Raw genomic sequence first — 11,495 nt, forward strand, 5'->3', positions numbered from 1 at the left:
GGCAGGACACGAATGACAACGCCTCCTCTTAGCTTCGGGCTTTCACTACTGTCATACTGGAGCAAATGAATTACTTTGAACCCAAATACCTTCACACCTTTCTGACTTGGAGAAACACAGGCAAGGACCAGAATTCCAAACTTTTATAGGAATGGCTGTGTTGTCCTGACATAAATCTCCTGATTTCTTTTATACGTGGCACCTTAATCCTAATATTATAACTGAATATTATAACCAGTAAGCACAGAAAATCATATATAGTTGTTAATTATTCTAATGAAAGAAACAGTAGGAAGAGTTCATGTAGTAGGAGTGGTATTTTAATCTAAAACTACCCATTCCCCTGCTTTGTATGCATGCACTTAAGAGCCTCTCCTCGCATTTTCAATTTTACATGCTTCTCTTTTTTTTCCATCTAATGGCCCAGTGTTATTAGTCCACATCTGATGTGACCTTATTTGTCCAAGTCCCAGCTTGCCTCACAACAATAGAGCCAACATTTGGATAGATTTATAACTCATTGACTATTAGGGAGTCTCCCTGGTTACATAGACATGTAACTCAAGAATTAACATTGTTTTAATGACTTCGGCTCTTAAAAAAAGAGCTTTTACACAACTTGACGTCAGAGGAAACATCCTGAATCAAAGCGTAGGCGGGAGTTCATGGGGCGTGACAGTGGGTGATGCTATTGTCGTCACCGTCTCAGACGTGACCATCAGGTTTGCACGTTAGCGTTTATGTGTGACAGTCAGGGTCACTGAACATCTGAGAGGTGCACTACAACGCAAGATGAGTGGGTTAGCAACGTTTGTCAAATCGGAAGCCAGGACTTCAAGTGACGCAAAGATGACCTGAACCTGGTCAGATCCCCACGGTTGAATTCATATTTCATAACCAGCTTCAGAGTAGACTGAGTTTCTGATTCACACGATATCTGCAAAACTCCTTCATTGATTATTTTCATGGTTGTATCCTAGACCTAGATCAAATCGTGCAAACAGCATTCAAAGATTATCAGGTCAGGCAGAAGTGAATGTTGGTGTCTCACACTGTAATCAAATTAAAAGTGCTTGTGTTGAATGCAAGTCTAATGCTGAAATACAGAAATTCAGTAGTTCAGTCGTCATTTTCAAGTCACACATTGCATTTACACACTGATTTTATTTTCCAGATTTGATCATGATACAACTGGGATTCATTATTTTCACTACTGTATCTATTAGATGGTCGGTCCTGTTTTTTTTTCCAGAACCAAAAAACCTCATTTGAATAGAAACTGATGTTGAATAACAACCTGTGATGTACAGCAATAGGTCAAATTTCTACCCCTCATGGCTGCGCGCCTCCAAAGAAGATTTGCACTGATGCACAAACTGTAAGCCATGTGTCGTGTTGCTATGGAAATCATGACGGCAGATACTTTCATGATTTGTCCTGATTTACAGACAAGTCAGACTGCTAATATTCAGTAATTAAACACATATTAGAAACGATCGGACAAGTTAAATCATATTAAAATGTTTTATGAGACAGCGTTTTTTGATAATCAAGTTTTATATATATATATATATATATATATATATATATATATATACACAACCACACACACACACACACACACACACACACTCAGCAACACAAAAGCTGTTTCTTTATATTTAAAAAAGGGAAATTAGTAAAACAAATGTACAGTTTTGAGTCATGTATCAGGTTTTTAAGTAAAACAATTGTTCATATTGCCCTTATTAAAATCAATTTCTCCGAACTGACTCGTTTTCATATAAAATCCAAAATAGTATACTCTGTGCATATGTTTTTGGCACTTGAGATGATTAGATTCTTATTCGTCATGCAGCCCCAGTAAAGAAGTATCTAATCCGTCTATAATTCATGAAAACATTTAGTTTAAAGACAGTAACACTTATCTCTACTGACAAAGACCTCAAGGAGTCTTGCGAAAGAGGTTATGGAAAGTATTCAGACGCCTTTAAATGTTTCTCTCTTTGTTTCATAGCAGTCATTTGCTAAAATCAATAAAGTACATTTATTTCTCATTAATGTACACTGAGCACCCCATCTTGACAGAAAAAACAAATGTAGACATTTTTGCAAATGTATTAAAAAAGAAAAACTGAAATATCACATGGTCTTAAGTATTCAGACCCTTTGCTCAGTATTGAGTAGAAGCTCCCTTTTGAGCAAGTACAGCCATGAGTCTTCTTGGGAATGAGGCAACATGTTTTTCACCCCTGGATTTGGGGGATCCTCTCCAGTTCTGTCAGGTTGATGGTGAATGTTGGTGGACAGTCATTTTCAATTCTCTCCAGAGATCCTCAATACAGTTTAGGTCAGGGTTCTGGCTGGGCCAGTCAAGAATGTTCCCAGCGTTGTTCCGAAGCCACTCCTTTGTTATGTTAGATGTGCTTAGGGTCATTGTCTTGTTGGAAGGTGAACCTTCGGGCCAGTCTGAGGTCCTGAGCACTCTGGAAGAGGTTTTCTGCTAAGATATCTCTGTACTTGGCCGCATTCATCTTTCCTTCAATTGCAACCAGTCATTGTGTTCCTGCAACTGAAAAACACCCCATTAGCATGATGCTGCCGCCACCATGTTTCACTGTTGGGATTGTAGGTGATGAGCAGTGCCTGCTTTTTCCACACATACCGCTTACAGTTAATGCCAAAAAGTTCAATCTTGGTGTTACGCACTGAACAGTGTAGGACAGGGGTTTTCAATTCCGGTCCTCGGGCCTTCCTGCCCTGCATGTTTTAGATGTTGCCTTACATCAACACACCTGATTCTAAATAATGGTCCTGATTAGTTTGTCATCGAGGTCTGTACAACTCTGTTGATGACACAGCTCCTTGTATCATGGTGTGCTGAAAGCAGGGTAGCATCTAAAACAAGCAGGGCAGGGGGGCCTGAGGACCGGAATTGAAAACCCCTGGTCTAGGAGGTTCAGGAGCAACAATAGTAGAAATTTCCCGGGAAGGGAAAAAGGTGACGGCTGGGAGTGTAAACAAAATTCAGGGATTTTATTAATAAACAAGGTCTCAAACTGTTAAACACAAAACAATCCTCCAAAACCCGAGGACAACAAGGACTAACCATTTAACAAAAAACAATCAACTCAAAACGAGGGATAACCAAACACGATCAGGGAACTCAGGAAAAACACTGGTCTCTAGGAACCAAATTAAACTTGCTACACACTTGTAAGCTACACCTAAGACCAAAAAAAAAACACTGGCAGAACACAAGGTGGTGAGACAGCGGTTCTGGGGAGCACTGAAGCAGTCCACGGACACCGAACACAGCACACAGCACGGTCCACACAGGACAGCCCCCCGGCAGCTCCAGTCCACTCTCCTTTATGGTAGTCTCCTGATTGTCACACCTGCGCAGCCTCCTGATTGTAGATGGGCACCAGCTGCAAGGCACCGTCCCAGCAGCTCCTACAACAAGCAGAAAGAGAAAACACCCACACACACTACGGCACGTAACTTGGGCATTTTCCAAGGCTGGGAAAACGCTGTCTATATGCCTCCGGCACTAACTCATAAGTCCGAAGAATAGCACCTTTAACCTTCTCATAATCGAGCCCCTCCTCCACGGACAGAGCTGCACACGCCTCCTGAGCTTTGCCAAACAGTTTACATTGTAGCAGAATTGCCCATACACTCACAGGCCATTTCAACACACCGGCAATCCTTTCAAAAGCCCCAATAAGTAAGCCTCAACCTCTGATTCACGGAAAACTGGGACGAGAGGTATGCTTACTTACATCAAACGCCCCCAGAGACTCAGGAACAGTTTGGGCGCCGGACGCAAAACGCTGTGGGGTCTTCTGGAGCTCCAACTGGCGCAGTTTAAGTTCATTCTCCATGTCCAGCCTCTTGAGCTCAAGCTCCCTCCTAAGCTGAAACTCTCTCTCCTCCCTTTTCTCTCCCTGCTCCATCCGGAGCCGAGCCCCTTCCTGCTCCATACGGAGCCAAGCCACCGCAACTTTACCCGCGTATCCATCCTGGACCCTAGTGAGGACTCTGGAGAAACAGAGTCATAACGAGGTAGCGTGCGTGGCTGCCTTTCCTCAAGCTTCGCCATCGGAGGGGTCGCATCAACACCAGAGGTCTCGGTGGTCTCATCAGACCAGAAAATCTTATTTGTCATATTCTGGGAGTCATTCATGTGTTTTTTTGGCAAACTATGTCTTGCATTGAGGGAAGGCCGGACAACTCTGCAATAAAGCCCAGATTGGTGGAGGGCTGCAGTGATAGTTGTCTCCCATCTCCCTACTGCGTCTCAGCCACACTGATCTGTGGGTTCTTCTTTACCTCTCTCACCAAGTTTGTCTGGACCTCCAGGTCTAGGAAGATTTCTGGTCGTCCCAAACTTCTTCGACTGCTCTTAGGAACCTTCCGTGCTGCAGAAATTATTTCGTAACCTTTGCCAGATCTGTGCCTTGCTACAATTCTGTCTTTGAGCTCCTTGGGCAGTTCCTTCAACCTCATTTGCTCTGACGTGCACCGTAAGCTGTAAGGTCTTATATAGACAGGTGTGTGCCTTTCCTAATCAAGTCCAATCAGTTTAATTAATCGCATCTGGACCCCAATGAAGGAGCAGAACCATCTCAAATTTTTGAATGCTTTCCTGTTTTTTTTTTTGTTTTTTTTACTTTTGGTTTTAACTCACAGGCTTCACTCCCACAATCTGTGATATTGTCGGTAACGGTGTACTAGATGGTGAACCATCAAGATTTAGGCTTAGAGATGGGGGCGGGATGCTGTTAAAATAAAATGTACTTTAATAGTTTGCAGTAATAATAACAAAAACCCTCAAGGCACTACAGGCAACATGCGTGAGGTGACACAATGGAAACCCAAATCACATGAACAAAGATAAGAACTTGACAATAAAGAAAGGAAATGTAGGAATAGAAATACTCAGGGAGGGTATTAATAATGTGACTAATAACAGAATTCCAAATAAATAAATAAATAATGGAATGCATATGAGAAGCTGGCTCTCTGAAGTAGAACGTGAAGCAAGGCAAACCAAAGTATAGTTAGGGAACTGTTACTAAATAAAACTCTTAAATGGGACAGTGCTGACTAAACACAGAAGTGTTTTAAAGGCAACAAAAAATAAGAAATCCAAGACTAAAAAAACCAAAGCAGAAGATCTCAACAAAACATAATGTCAATAAACCATTACCCAAGTCTTAATCTTAATTGGTCCAAGAATGTTCAACCCCTATCTTTACTAAAATGACAATAATAATTTCTTCAACATTATCGTCCTCCTTCGTCCCTTCAGCTCTGTCAGGCGTTCATCTGGGTCGAGCTCTCCTTCGCCTCTTCAGTTTTCAGGCACAGGTGTCCCAAAGGGTCATTGATCCACAGGAACGAATAGGTCACACTGAAAAGAAACCCTGTGCTTCTCATTATGGTCGCATACATTACACATTACCTAACCATGATGGCATGGGTTTTCTAAATGTGGCAGGAACATGGGGCGGCTGTGTTTATGTTATGACACCTCGAAGCCCCTAAATCTGGCCGTAATTACCGATTCCACTTTGGTTCTAGAGAGTTTCAACTCATTTTGAGGAAAGTGTCATCTTATGAGAAGATTACAGTTCTTGTGTAATAAGACATTTATTGATCATCTTTCCCATGGGCCCTTTGGAGCTCCTCCCCTTGTGCCCATTAGCAAAAAAAAAAAGAAAAAAGAAAGGGCTTAACAGCATCAGCAGAAAAGGATCACTATGAAGTTATGTATCTCTTAATGAACTTACAATACTAAGCTCTCAAAATCCTTTATTTAATGATTTTACCATGACAAATGTCAGCATTTAGTATCTCCTGAAGTAAGCTATTGCACGTGTTGGATCAGAAGCAGATGGTTTTAACTGGTCAGTGGTTAAAGCTGTTTACATACCAGTGTGACAAGATTGATGGTGATCGGCAGAGCTCTTCAGAGACACTGACCCCCTCATGTCCTCCTTTGATACTATTACGGCCGCAGCCTGTTGAGATGACATGTGCTGAACATACTTGACCTGTGAACTTTGCTTGCATCCTGTAACCTCGTTCTTATTACCTCATGCCCTGTCAATGTGTGGTGTTCATGCAGCACGCAAAAGCAACAACGTGGGTGGGAATGCATGCAACAAGGTGAGATCATTTCAACACACAGCAATCCCTTAACTACACAGAAAGGTAAAGACTCACCAGTGGGATGGTGACATAAACATATGTGGCAGACAAGACGAGATCACTTGGACACATCATTGGTTAAATGAAAGAAGATGATGGTTAAAGTGTGTTTTCAACAAAAAAAGAGACAACATCATCGTTACCATTAATCAGATCCAAATATCTAAAGCTCCAGAAGCATCAGGCAGGGAATTTCTGACAGTCATTCAAGAACAGGTAATGGGGAGAAAAATACGGGGACTGCTATTTTAGACAGAGCTTTGGCTTTTATAGACGGTGACAACCTGTCCGAGTAAGGAAAAGGAGAAGTTGAATAACTTCACTCAAACTCTGGCTGTGTTTGATAGTGTGTGATTAAAAATGAAGGATTTTTCCTTTTGGCATGATATTGTTAAATAAAACGTTGGGAATTAAAAAAATAATCAGTTATCATCGACATGAAGAAAGTCACATGCTAGAAATATAATAAATACATGTAAATGTTAATTTAAATGAACCTTTCTCTGTAGTCATATTAGCCATTTAAAAAAGAGGAATGGACATTCTGTACTCATATCACATGTGCACAAACTCCCCTGTTGACATGGCAACAGAAAAGTTGCTACTGAAAACTGGATTTCTCCCAAGAGGAGTAAAGGAGAACAATAAAGATATTAAGATATTGGTTTGTACTCTTGTTCCAATGCGGATAGGCCAACGGGTCATGCAGATCTCCAGATGGGGAGATTTGAGATTATGCTTTTTCAGTCTTAATTATCTGTGATAGAAATGATAACAAGTACAGCATTATTATTTCAATTCAATTTTATTTATATAGCGTCTAATACAACAGAGTTGTCTCTAGACGCTTTCCAGAGACCCATACCCAGAACATGACCCCCGAGCAGTTATTACATAAACAATGGCAGGTAAAAACTCCCCTAGTGGGAGAAAAACCTTAAGCCAAACAGTGGCAAGGAAAAACTCCCCTTTAGGAGGGAAGAAACCTTGAGCAGGACCAGGCTCATCAGGGGGGACCCTCCTGCCGAGGGCCAGACTGGTGGGTCAGGGACGGCAGCAGCACAGCAGGCAGGTGGAAGCAGCAACGGGCTGACCAGGGGTGGGGACCGCAGGCCAGCACGCAGCTCCCGAAGCTCCGGCCTAATCATCAAGTCCCAGGTAAGGTGCAGGGTCGGGGAAAGGTTGAAAAGGGGCAGGGCCAGGGAGAGGAGTCTTGAGGGACGAACCTTCTCCCCCGCCCCAAAAGGGGCCGTTACCCTGCCCCCCTCACTCCCACACTGCAGGTTCCGGTGTCCGGCAAGGATGCTGCAACATGGACAAAAGAGAGAAAAGGGAGGAGAAGGGGGGGCCAGCACAAGAAACTACAGGAGCGACTCTGACACACTAAAGTTTACACTACCTAAAGATTTACCAACACCAGCTAGAGGTTTACTAAACACTAACTATAGGCTTTACTAAACAGAAATGTTTTAAGTTTAGTTTTAAAGGTGGAGGTGGTGTCAGCCTCCTTAACCCAGATTGGAAGTTGGTTCCATAGTAGTGGTGCCTGATAGCAGAACGCCCGCCCTCCAAATCTACATTTGGATACTCTAGGAACTATGAGTAAACCTGCACTCTGAGAACGGAGAGCTCTGACAGGAACATAAGGCACTATCAAGTCTTGCAAATACCAGGTACAGGTACATTTTCAACTTCTGCATGTCAAAATAAAACGTACTTCTGTAAAGAGAAGCTTTAGGTAGAAATATTCTTCTTTATTTGCTTTATTATGCTATTTATTTGCCCTCAAAATTCTTTCAGCCAAACACTAACCCTAATCAACTTTGGGCTGGTAAGTTACTCTTTAAAAAAAATAAAAAATTGTACGTTTAAATAAAGCACAAATGAGACAAAAAAAAGTAATCTTGATATGTAAACAGGACTCATCCCACTGCCAAAGTGAAAAATTAGTTGGTAAGTTGGTGACATATCTAAAAATTGGAACCTGACTCATCAAGAGTCTGTCAGTGTCACGTTAGTGCATTCCTTTTTAGGTAAAGTCCACAAAACCAGCACTGGTATCATCTAGATAATGTTCGTTGAGGGCCAGTAGAAACCATGTAACCACCCAGTTTTGGTAGAGTTTACTGGGAGAATAGAGAGATGTAGATGGTACAAATCTGCAAGACACATTTCAACAATTCAACACTTGAGACGTGAGTGCAAACGATGACTGTACACAAAAAACACACCAAACTAAAGTGCCAGATTGATCCTCCTCCCCACAAACATCAGGCTGACTCTGTCTGAGTGCTGTCAAAGACTCTCTCTCTCTAGTTCACACACACGCAGAAATCTATCCGGGATCCAATTTTGAAATAAAGTCAGCCTGATATGTGAACGGTGGTGATATTGTTCCACCTCTTCTGCAGTCATACATCCTTTATGAAACAGGGAAAATGGAGCCCTACAATTGATTTAATGCTGCCCATGCAATAAATGGATATAAATTGTTAAGATGCTCAAGTCAAGTAACACATAAAATCCTGAAATATGATCAGAAAAAATTGGCTCTCAATAATCTAACATGACCTTTGTGTGGACACGTCTTGTATTTAGTTAAAAATAACTTGATACCAGTAAAAATGACCTTACAATGGCAACGCTGTTTATATTTTACTTTAATTATGCTGAACGATATTCTTTGAAAAACACTAGTTCATCTATTTACACAAAACAACTTTTCCATTTCATATATAGATATATTCAACCTGCTTATGATGATGAGGTTTTCCTAACCTATATCAAAATTTCTGTTTGAAAACTTTAAAATGGTTGGTAGCAGTGGGAAGTGGAAGGATTTCTGCAAAGTCATATGTAAAGTGATGTTCAGAATTGACCAATATACTAATGCATATTGAAAACATAGAATTGAGTTTGAGGGATAGGAGTTCATACGTTTTTTTTACTTCTTCCTACTCCTTTTCGAAGATGTCGAGAGTGCTGTTGCTACAAAAAAAAAGTGTCTCTCTTGCATTCATTGTTTAAGTGTGTTCAAGTATATCTATTACTTATACTAGTATCATGTTCAAAATCATGTTCCAAGTCATGTTCTGGGTCTGAAAAGCTAGAGATAACTTCTGTTGTAATAGACGCTATATAAATAAAATTGAAAATGAATTGAATACCCACTTAAAGCACTGGAATTGACAAAACAAAAACAAAAATGATTAAGGACAGCACACATCATACATTTTTACTATTCATATTTTATTTTGAAATGTATTTAATCACATTATGGCATTTGACGGGGGAGTTCCTTAAAATGATGGTACTTTCAAGTGCACCTGGGTCACCTTGTTTCATAAAAATAAACCCACCATGTATTATTTGTAAATGCTATATTCTCCAGTGTTATCAGTAATGGTGATATATTGTAATATTTGTATAATTTGAATTTAAAAATAAGTGATTTGTCAGCCTGATGCAAAAAATCTCAAAGGACACAAGCCAGTAAAGAAAAGTTTTTTAACAACACTCGTCTGTTTAAAAGTTATTGTTTTTATTTAGGTCGATATAGCTATAATTAATTTCTTCATTTCGAACAACAGTTGTCTCGCTGAAACTTAAAAATCCACCTTTACGCCGAGTAAGTGAAGGTAGCGCGAGTCGAGGCGGGCAAGGCGGTCTCTTTGAAGTTAACCGCTTTGAAGTTAAATCTGCCGGTTGGATTTCAGTGTCGTTTCGAAGGTAATTATCAAACTTTGTCAAAAACATATTTTTATATTATTATATGATAGTTCACACTAGTTCAGTTCAGTTTTTCTTCTTTACAATAAATCAGAAAGATGCTGAAAACCTGTTATTTTCACCGTGCTTTTGCTAAAACGTCAACCCCCCCCCACAATTTGTCAATCTAATTCCATTAGTGCACATTTTTCCTGGTATTACAGTAACGACATTACATTGTAAAAAATGTGTCAAAATCACAGAATAATGTGTCTAATAAATATTTTCTAAAATACTATCATACTTGCATTGCCACTTTTAAGTTTGTTAAAAATCTCAGGACAATATAATATGGATCTATTCAAATGAAAATGTATTTGAAATGGTAAAACATATTCTGAAGACTGGTTTAAGTGTGAAAACAACATTTTCGACTTCCAGTAACCATAAAATACAATTACAATAGAAGTATTTGAACCCCTTGAATTACCACATCGGTCTGGAACAAGATGTGATCCAATCCTTTAATGGGTTGTAACAATTTCGTATTCATTCACAGAGCTGGTTGAAAAATAAGTGAACATTTGGAGGGTAATTAGTTGGGTAAGTGCTTTCAGTAACTCTAGATCGGACCTGTACAGTGTTACAGAACTGCTGCAGCTCAGACACATTTGTTTGGATGTATGGCATGAACCGCTCTCTGGGGGTCGTCCTGCAGCATCTCTATGGTGCTGAAGCCTGGCCTCTGCTGGGTCCCTCCAAGAAACAGATTTACTTTTCCTGAAGGCATTCTGTGGTGGATTTACTTCAATGGTTTAGGTCATTGTTCTGGCGCGTCATCCAACTTCTACTAAATTTCAGCTGGCAGACTGCCACCCCGACTGTACCTGGCAGGATAGCTTAGTAAACTTGTGAATCCATTCTCTTCTGGACGATTGCAAGTGGTCCAGGCCCTGAGGCAGTGAAGCCAGCCCACATCATCATGTTTTGATGTTGGTAAACTGTGCCCTCACACTGTATGTACCGCTGAGTACTATTTTCCTATTCAAGCCTGCACCTGTGGCTTCTTCTTCACCTAATTGGTGATCCTGCTGTGTGTCTTTGGAGTCATCGTAATTGGTGCTCATGTCTAGGAAGAGTACCCACACAGGCCTAAACTGTCTTCTTTTAGACAGCTTGTCTAACTGTGGAGTGATGAATGCATACAAAATTGAGATGATGTCATTTCCTTTTCTAGCCTTATGCAGATACACTATTTTTTTATTGTATGTCTTCAGATGTCTCCTTTTAGACAGATTTATTCACAGCAGCAGATGTTTCTTATAAACAACAAGCCTAGATTTTCTTTCTGTATTTTATCAAACCAAATAACTCAAAACCACATGTACAAACTAATTTCATTCACAGCACTCCAGCTATGGAAACTAATGTCACTAATTAACATTTATTGAGGTAAATACAGCATGTATTGTACATTCCTTAAAACTGGCTGTGTGGGTAACAGCTCACCTTTCTGAGGTGTAGAATAAAGCATGCATTTCCTATTAGTGTGTAATTTATTCAGTCGA

The sequence above is a fragment of the Cololabis saira genome, chromosome 5, assembly GCF_033807715.1.
Source record: "Cololabis saira isolate AMF1-May2022 chromosome 5, fColSai1.1, whole genome shotgun sequence".
NCBI classification, from domain to species: Eukaryota; Metazoa; Chordata; class Actinopteri; order Beloniformes; family Belonidae; genus Cololabis; species Cololabis saira.